The sequence below is a fragment of the Limulus polyphemus genome, unplaced genomic scaffold, assembly GCF_000517525.1.
Source record: "Limulus polyphemus unplaced genomic scaffold, Limulus_polyphemus-2.1.2 Scaffold8184, whole genome shotgun sequence".
NCBI classification, from domain to species: Eukaryota; Metazoa; Arthropoda; class Merostomata; order Xiphosura; family Limulidae; genus Limulus; species Limulus polyphemus.
The window spans coordinates 21,706-32,630 of NW_013673794.1; positions in this window are offsets into that span (position 1 = coordinate 21,706).

The window sequence follows — 10,925 nt, forward strand, 5'->3', positions numbered from 1 at the left end:
CAAATAAAACAAATCACCCAATCATACATCTAGACAAATAAAACAAATCATCCAATCATACATCTAGACAAATAAAACAAATCATCCAATCATACATCTAGTATATTTACATTTTAACAGTCGAGTAAAATTTAGACAAGAATGAAATACGAGCAATCCAAAGGCTAAACGTAAATTTATTAGATAGTGCTGCATTTAAAGAAGGAGCTCAGTTTCAGCATAACTTTTTGTCAGACACCATGAGAAATGTACACACCATTGAATTCAAGAGTTTATCACGTGCGAAAGCTCCTTTCTGTAGCTTTTGACTTTGAATTTAAAAAAGAAAGAACTACACCTAGGAGAGGAAACTTATAGATCCAGTGGAACGAAGTTTATTTTTTAGAATTGAAATGCATTGAGTTTTCCCTCCCTTACATACCGTTGAGTTTTATTTAATTGAATACAGTGTCAGAAGCTAACCAAAACAACAAAAAATAAAAACTAAAAACATCCATGATGGAAGCACGCGCATATGTATTTATATAAATAATTTCATATTCACACGCTGGGAAGAAGCTTCCGTTCACAGTCTTAAACGTATTACCTTACAGAGAAAACACCTGGTTTTCTGGATTACTCTTTTATAACGTCAACACTTGTAATAAATCAATGCACGCAAATTTTATTTTTCTGTTCTGTTTAAAACCGCTTGCAACACGGAACAGTTCTGAAGGGGGCGTTCATATAACTCAAGAGTTAAAATTAGTGTCAAGCCTCGGTTCGCTACGAAGCACTAATTACCCTGAGCATATATTATAACAACTAACTTTACTTTAAAAAATCTCATGAACTGTGTTTTCACAAGGAATGTTAGGTTCATTCGAAATGAAACTTTTTTTTTTGCCCATAACAACATTCACAAACTATTGTTGCCATGCAGTAATTACTATATTCCAGGCGTAAAATATTTATTTTGAAATATTGCATTTCAAGTTTCTATCCTTCTAGAAACTCCCATTTTATTATATCTTTTTTTTTAATTCACTGGTTGATGAAACGTTTGAGTTATATTTAAATTACTGTTGAAATTTGAGGTAACCATAAAAGGTCTTCATCGACATTCGGAGGGAATGAGACAGACGGAAAACACATTTGAAGATAGAACGCGATGCCATCTGTTGACTATAATGTGATACAATTGTCACGACAGTAAATTGATTGTTGTTGTTTTCTTTGTCGAACTCCCGATTATTAGCGTTATAAGCTCACTGACTTACTACTCAGCCACGCTTGTGAGGCTTAGGATAGACACTGATATTTAGATGTATAGCAGAGACGGTTGGTGTGGGTATTAAAAACTTTAATTAAAATGAAGTACAAGAACAGCGTTTCGACCTTCTTAGATCATCTTTTGTTAACCTGAAGATCGTGAGATATTATTAGGATTATGGCCGATAGTATCGTTAACAGGGAGGTTATCTAGTTGGTGAAACAATACATACTTATCTTCACAAGTAGAAACGTAAGAAAGGTATATTTAATTAGTTATAATAGCTTACTCTGATCAGAAGTAATTATTATTTTGGTCCGACCCACAACTTTTAAACAAGCTGATTAGGGTGTCTATGTTAGTTACATGTATTTTCTAACATATACATACTTTTTTTGTGAAGGTAACACTTATTTCACGGTTTTACTTTTAACAGGATTTAATTTTAACAAAAAGGTTTTTTTACATGTCAAATGACAGTTTATGTAAGACATTTCTAGTCAGGCCAGATTAACACGTATACAGAAATTGCACAATATTTAGTAATTTTATGTTTCTTTAATTAAAAATAGTGCGATTCTAAGAATATAATTCATTAATAAAACTAAACAGCGAAAAAATAATCTTTCTACACTCTTATCAAATTGATTTATTTTGTAACGTTTCGGCCTTAGATCTAAAGTATATGAAGTAGGCCTAAAATCGAAACGTTAGAAAATAAAATCAATTTAATAAGAGTGTAGAAAGCATTTTTGTTTATTTATTCGTTGTTTCATTTTATTAATTTCACGTGTTCTGCCTGTTACAGTACACAGTGTAAATAAAGTATAAAAAATTGGGTAATTTCTATATAAAATACTGTTACGTATCTGTTCGTTTGTTAATTTCCGGTATAAATTATTTCTGAGGAAACAGAGAATCTATCTGCATAGCTATCTATCGCTGGCTTTATTTGCCTGGCTTATATACTAAAAAAAGAGGGCGCCTGCAAACACTCGGATATTCGCGGAGTTCCTCGATAAGTCATGATCCTTCTAGAAACTCCAGCGCGCATGCTCCCTGCGTCGCGTGACTTCCGCTGTCGTAACAATACACAGGAAACTCCAGAAACAGCTAGTAAAACTAAATGCAGCATTGACGACACATTTGTTTAAATTTGTTCTTTGTGTGATTCGTTTATTACTATGGATTCTATAACCAACAAAGTCATGAATCTAAAAGCATTGTTTACAAATTAAATGCGTTCAACACCCCGTCAGTAATCATATGATAATGTAGGCCTACGTTATACTTAATGGTGCAACAAAGCTCCCAAGTTCCAACAGATGGTTTCCATTTTTTATATATATATATTTGAACTATTGTTGTTACAAGTGTCGTCAGTCGTACTAAATAATATTAAAATATACTTTAACTGCTTCTTCAAAATGTCTGATATCGTATCAATATTTTACATTTCATTTTGCTTATACATTTCAAACGTTTTTGTTTTCTGTAATTAGTATCGTCAAGTATATAATTATGCAATTAAGCAGTTTCACAATTTTTTTTTATGAAATACTAGTCTGTTTCTCAACCATTGATCCTCGAGATTTAGCGTAAACAAAAACTGACAGAATATTCATACGTAAATCGTAATGTTTTTTCGTTGTTCTTGTATTTTAGTGGTATTATAGTTTAACTGGTCCCTGATATCGAAAAGGTTGAAAAACGCTGGTGTAGTTGACTTAGGACATTGCACGTTTAGATTTGTTGACGTTTTTTTCTAAGAATTGATTCCCTGTTTCTCTTAATCAATTTATTTGTCTGGCTTGCCCTGGTGGTTATTGCCCTCAATTCGCTATCTGTGAATCGCAGGTTCGAATTATACCACCGAACATGTTCGCCTTTTCAGTCTTGGAGGTTAATACCACTATTCGTTGGAAAAAGAGTATCCAAAAGTTTGGCGGAGGGTAAAGCTGGTTAGCTGCTTTCCCTTTAGTTCATCACTTCTAAATTAGTGACAGACAGCGCAGATAACCCTCTATTAGCTTAACCAATTTTTAGTGCAGTAACTTAGGTTAAATGGTCAGTTCAGAGACAACTAATTTTGAGTCATTAATTAGAAGAAACGCAGACAGTCAGTAACACAAGTCGCCAAAATGGCTTTTTCCGGCTCTTTGAACCGAATAACCTAATTAACAGTCACTTTCACTAAGAATTCAAAGCGGAAGTTGCGGAATAGGTTCTGCAGCATCACGCTCGAATCCTTGAACATTTGATGCGCAGACTCAACATTTTAATCTCTAAGTCACGCCCTTTTGGCACAAGGCTGTAAATCAATTTACAACAATTGAACTTCCAAACAATAAAGTTACGTTGATGTGTGTGTGTTTTGTCCTACATTGTCACTTTGGGTATATAATTATAGTTTTAGTTTTAGTCTTCGTATAAACTAAGTTACTTATGATATTCACATGACAGAAACGCATAACTCGAAAACCTATTTGCGCTAGCCGGCCCTAATTTTGAAGTGATAGACTAGAGGAAAGGCAGCTAGTCAACATCACTTATCATCAACTTTTGGGCTTCTCTTACCAACAGAAAGTTGAATATAACTGTTATATTATAACGCCCCCAAGAATAAAATGACGATCATTTTTGGCGATGGGTTTCGAGCTCGCGACCCGCAGATTGCCAATCCAATCTTCAGAAGAATCCAAAGCTACATTTCTTAAAGCAAAGATTTTTATATCTGGTTTAGTCCAAATTTTGAAAATCTTTATATTCAAGCGTCTAACATATTTCTTGCACTAAAAGCTGAAAGGTTATTCTTACCTCAATTAGAGGATCGGCATGGCCAGGTGATTAAGGCGCTCGACTCGCAATCTGAGGGTCGCCGGTTCGAATCCCCGTCACACCAAACATGCTCGCCCTTTCAGCAGTGGAGGCGTTATAATGTGACGGTCAATCCTACTATTCTTTGGTAAAAGAGTAGCCCAAGAATTGGTGGTGGGTGGTGATGACTAGTCTTTCACTGCTAAATTAGGGACGACTAGCGCAGATAGCCCTCGTGTAGCTTTGCGCGAAATTAAAAAAACAAGCAAACAACCTATCTCAATTAGTTTACATCACAGATGAATAACAAAATTCGCTGTTCTACCTTACTTAATCTTTACCCTCCAGGTTACAAAAATCAGTGTAGTATTGTATGGCGTGTCTAATTTATTTACTAACAAAAGAAGAAAAGAAAGATGATTTTAGGTGATTCGCTACCGTACTTTATGTTTAAAGTCCTTCATCAGCTAATATTTATACCAGAATTAATACCAATACCCCCGCTGTTAAGGGTTAGTGTAGCTTTCATGTGATAGGCATCACACCCTGTATAATTTTTATATTTCCTTTTAAAAGACTTTAGTTCGAATTTGCTGCTATCCATTCATGAAGAAATTGAAGTATTAAAAATGAAAAGTAACGAAGGATATACAACAGAAATACGATTCATAGTTAAAATAAGGAATACAGTGAGGAAATTAACCACAAGTGGCACATTAACATTTCTAGTACACTTGATGAAATATAGTTTTATGTTTTAACGGTTTTCATGTTTGTTTTATATCCAACATTTTTTTTATTGTTTTAGTTTATCTTTTCGATACTGCATGGCGGTATAGTCTACTTTATGTACCATGACAACGCACAAATATAATACAAAAAATGAAGCGGGAAATAATCAACAAAAACAAGAAAGATAAATTTTCTGGACTGCACTTTATGTTAAGGTGCAAATTATGCTCATTTTCTTGTTTAGATATTAAGAGTACGTCGTTTTAATTTTATTTTTATTTATTTTTTTCGTCTTACTGTAACTATTGGACACTGCATGGCAGTATAGTCGCAAGTTAAATGCGATGAAAAGAAACAAATGTAATGAATACAAAAGAAATGGGGAAACAAATAAAAGGGAGAAAGAGCTATGTTTATAGACTAAACTTAATGTTAAGGTGCATCTTATGCTAAGTTTCCTCGCTGTATTCGTTATTTTAACAATTAAAAGTAAACTCTTATTTTCATTTCTCTTTATTTTAATTTTTTTCTTGGTTTAACTTATGGACACTGCATGACAGCACAGTCAACGTTAAGTGCGATAACAACAAAAAAGAGTAATACATACAAAAGAAATGAAGTGACAGAAATAAGAGAGAAAGAGCCATTTTTTCTGGGTTGAAGTAAATGTTAAGGTGCAGTTTTCTTACTATGTCTTCTATATAAGTATTATGGGTTTACTTTTTATTTTATTTTAACGTCCTACATTTTTTAATTTGACGTCTTAGTTTAACATTTGGACATTTCGTGGCAGTATAGTCTTTGTTAAGTGATAGATAATAAACAAATGCAATACAAAAGGAATGAAGTAAGGAGTAAATAAAACAGTAAAATAACCATAACCCAGCTCTAGCCTAACCTAATCTAGATTAACCTCAGGTAATCTAACCCAGCTCTAGCCTAACCTAATCTAGAGTAACCTCAAGTAATCTAACCCAGCTCTAGCCTAACCTAATCTAGAGTAACCTCAAGTAATCTAACCTAGCTCTAGCCTAACCTAATCTAGTGTAACCTCAAGTAATTTAATCTACTTTACCCTGACATAATGTAACCTAACCTTACAAAAACTCAGAAAAAAATGTGTAACAAAATTATCTAACATTGTACTGCAACATTTTGCATGTACTAAATAGTACGACGCACCTTCAGAAACCACGTTTTGTAGAAGAACAGTAGTATGCTACCTACTGCTTACTCAATAAAGAAGTGTTACGTCTGTGTTTGTTTGTTAATTTTCCGAAGAAATTCTTTCCGAGAAACTTCTGCGATACAAGTCCTTTCTTAAATAAAACTAGTTTATTCTTTCTCAGTTCAACTTTGCAATACACTTAATTTCCACAGTCACTTTAACTTAAACATACGCTATGATTCACAACGATTCACGCACTTTACTTACGGTGCCCGCTTGACTCGATTATCTGTGTCTATATCTTCAATCTCTCTGTCTGCAACTATCTTCAATTATTTACGCCGTCACTTCTCACCGGTCTTATATACTATAAAAGCATACATCTCGTCTCTTCGTGAATCTTTTAGATACTCATAACGTGTTACTAGAGTCACGTGACTTCCGCTGTCGTAACAGAAGGAATACACCTGCAAAACATTCTGACGATAAACATTACTCAGCTTTAGCACAACCTCTTCTAATTTGATGCATTTTAACTTAATTAAATGTGACTATCTATCCTAGCTTAGTCTAACGTAACCTTTCGTATATTAAGTTAACCGAAAAAGTAGGGGCAAAAATAATGTAAAATGACATTTTTCATGTGCAGAAGTACAGGACTCAGCTTCTGAAACCAGTAGGTTCGTAGAAGAATCGTAACACGATGCTGACTGCCCCTCAAATGTAAGAGATACAAATTAAATGGAGTTATAAGTGAATATAATAAAGAAAGAGCCATTTTCCTAGACTGAAAGTAATATAAAGGTCCAATTTATGCTAATTTTATGACTGATTTTTGTGTGAATATCAAGGGTTTAGTTCTTTTTCATTTTATTTTAATATCCTACATGTTTTAATTTTTTTTCTTAGTTTAACTTTTCGACACTGCATGGCAGCGTATTCTATCTGAAGTTAAATGAAACAAACAAATGTAATAAATACAATTAAATGAAGTTGGAATTGAATAAGATAGAAAAAGGTCTATGTTTCTACACTGAACTTAATATTACGATACAATTTTGACTAATTTTCTCTGCATTTTTTATTTGAAGTATTAAAGATTTACTTCTTTTACATTTTTTTAATGTATAATCTTAAACTTTCGGGTACTTCATGGCAGAATAGCTTGAATGAATGCGATGACAACAAACAAAAGTGGGAAATGAAGAAAACATAGAAAGAGAGATACTTTTAGACTTAACATGATGTTAGAGTGAAATTTATTCTAAGGTTCATTCGTTATTTCAAAAATTAACACTATTCTTCTTTTTCATTTCTGTTTTATTAAACTACTTTTTTTTATATTTTCGTCTTGGTCTAACCTTTCTATACTACACGGCGGAATAATCTAGGGTTAAATCCCACTATAATTATAACTGATTTGAAAACACTGCTTGTAATGACATTAAATATGCCATGAAAGTTTTACGAACACCTTTGATCTAATTATACCAGGAGAAGACAAAGTTATAGGAATTAATACGTGTATCAGTATTAAAAAATTACAATTTTAGAGTAAGTAAGACTTTTTAATGGTATAATAGGAATGTGGAAAGTAATTTATACTGAAACAAATTTCTTTTGTATCAGTAGGAACTGTGATAAATTCAGTATTTTGAGAACCAATTGAAGGCTGTTGTTTTAAACAGTATATTTAATTAGCTATACTTATTTACTAAGTATATAAATCTTCATTCCTAATCACGCAAGTAGCTTGCGGTGATCAGTAGTTAATATCAAAATTGTTTTGTATAAAGATGTGTTTACTTGTAAGAACACATTTAAAGTTGTTTACTTTCTAGACGATCTACAGTTAGATTTTAGTATTTTATAGATTTTCTATTAATTTATATGAAATAGAGCAAAAGAGAAAGAACCTTGATTTCACATTCCCAAGGCCATTTCTATATTGATATTTAAACACTAAAACGAACGTTTCTCATTTGTTACGTTTTTAACTTCAGAGACATTGTCTCTCGTACAAATTAACCAAAGAATACTAATAGTAATGATATTAAATAAGAAAGTAGCTAAATAAAGCTTTACGAACCCTCTTTAATCTTGTTATATTATCAGAATTAATCTGAGCGTATTAGAAAATTACAGTGCATTTAATACAAGTAATTTGAGAAGAGATTGCATACAGTGCTGGTGGTGCCATCTACTGAAAAGATAAATTAAAAATGAGAAAATTAAATCGATAATAATGTAAATTTATGATGCCATAGTCCTATTACGAAAATCCAAAATTATCATAATTAATTTGTGTATTACTATTAGAAGATTACAATGTTAGGGTAGAGAAAACTTTTTAATGCGATCATGGATATGAGTAACTTATAATAAAAAATACTTCTTTTCTAGGACTAGGACTAGGAAGTGTTTTAACCCCTGGTGGTGACTTTTGGCGTTTGATTGCTACATTGAGCCTGAGCATTTTCTTCTTTTGATAACAAAGGAAACAATTATCACTATTCCGTTCAACCTGTCTACAACACGTCAACATTATTTACTTTTTCCTTCTCCCTCCTACAACACAAAAACTGACAGTAATATTAAATACTAATGTTGTTTGGTTCATCTGAAGCTTTGCTGTGTTTTTCATTAAAACATTTTAGCCTCTTATCTAACTCAAAAGTAAATTCGATCCAAGCTTGAAATAAAAGCAAGCAACAGTATGGAGAAGGATACAAAGTGCTAGTTATAGCTGAAATGGTAAACTAGAATAACAATACAGTGTATACAACTGATAACTCGAAACAATAAGAGTGTAGAAATAAAATTGGCAACTAGACATATAACAAACTTGAATGCCAGTAAAAGTTATTAAGTATAGACTAATTTACGTGAAAAACAGACACACCAGTAGATAGGTTTTGTAAATGAAGAAACAGAAGGACACTGGAGTAATAGACTAAGCAACTGGGCGTAAATGAGCAGAACAGTAGTAGATTTCAAAACTGGACACTTAGTGAATTAGATGAACACTACTAATATTGAATACCAATGAACTAAAGGAAAATATAATTTAGTTAGCTAGAAGAACAATATAGTAAATTTAAACTTACAGTATAGTAGTAGAGATCACTGCTGGACTGTTAGTGAACTAGGAGAACAGTACGTTACTACACTTCACAACTAGACATTTAGAAAAACAGTAAATAGTTTGGCTTCGTAACTGTACATAGTAAACTAGAATTTTCAACTGCGTATTTAGAAGTACGATAAAAATACAGTGCTAAAGTTGGTAATGGTACATTTAGTAAAGAAAAACAGTATTACATTTTAAATGTCATCTGGACATTTAATGAAATAGAAGTAATACAGTGTTATACTTGGTAATTGGAGACACTTGGTAAACCATGGAACATTACAGTGGCAGAGTTTTCAACTAGATATTTATTGAAATATAAGAACGACACACTACTAGACTTAGTAACTGGACATTTAATAAATTAGAAGAACAGTACAATATTATCCTTGTTAACTTGTGTCAACTAAAAGTATTTCACATACATGTTGAGCTAGGGAGTGGCTCAATGGTTATTGTTCCGCAATTCATCTTTATTGTTGTTATAACTATAAAATTTAATCCCGATAGTTTTTAAAGAGTAGATCTATAGGAGACAGGTGCTGCCATCTGTTTGTCATTCTTCTGGTCGTTTCCCTATTTCAGCCTATTTGGTGTATTCATTACGGTGTACACTGTAGATCTCATAAATGGATATTCATTTCACATGTTGTGGGTCCGGCATGGCCAGGTGGTTAGGACGCTCGACTCGCAATCTCCGTGGGGGCGTTATAATGTGACGGTCAATCCCACTATTCGTTGGTAAAAGAGTAGCCCAAGAGTTGGCGGTGGGTGGTGATGACTAGCTGCCTTCCCTCTAGTCTTACACTGCTAAATTAGGGACTGCTAGCGTAGATAGCCCTCGTGTAGCTTTGCGCGAAATTCAAAAACAAACAAACAAATATCAGAAGGGACGCAGATAAATGTTTAGGAAACTTTATAAGCTCACAAGCTTACCACTGATCTACGGGAAGCTCACCACGTAACTAAAACAATGATAAAAATGTAAGTTTCTCTTAGTTACATTCCGCACATGTCCGGAGAAATTAAAGTCGAAACTCTTTAATCCTGTACATATCCACGAATGACACCGAGATGGATTAAGTACGTACGTCTCCGAGTTTTCCTGCTACTTTTGTAGGAACGTATGACTTACACTCCGGAAATATCTGACACATTTTGCGAAATTAGCTTACGTCACTTTTAGTTATCTATTATACAATGTTTAAACTACTTAGATGGATCCTTCATTGAAACATTTTGAAACAATTACTCATCAAACAGTATTGTTTGTAAACTGACACGTGTACATCTTATAACACTCGCACAATAAAAACTCTACATTCAGAAGTGTAGTTGGATGATCTCAAGAGTAGATATTTTAATGCGGGAAGATTCCAAAAGTCTCATAACTTTATATTTGGTTCCTTTAGAAGTGTAGTTGGATGATCTCAAGAGTAGATATTTTAATGCGGGAAGATTCCAAAAGTCTCATAACTTTATATTTGGTTCCTTTAGAAGTGTAGTTGGATGATCTCAAGGGTAGATATTTTAATGCGGGATGATTCCAAAAGTCTCATAACTTTATATTTGGTTCCTTTAGAAGTGTAGTTGGACGATCTTAAGAGTAGATATTTTAATGCGGGAAGATTCCAAAAGTCTCATAACTTTGGTTCTATAGCATCATTACCATCAGAATTGTTAACAAGGGACAACAACTCTTACGATAAAAATAACTCCAGTGTTTATAAAAAGAAGCGGAACGATCAGATGTCAACTAGAGACACATTTAAGAAACTATAAACATTTCTTGGACTCGGTGTGAAAAACATCAGATACAGTTACTA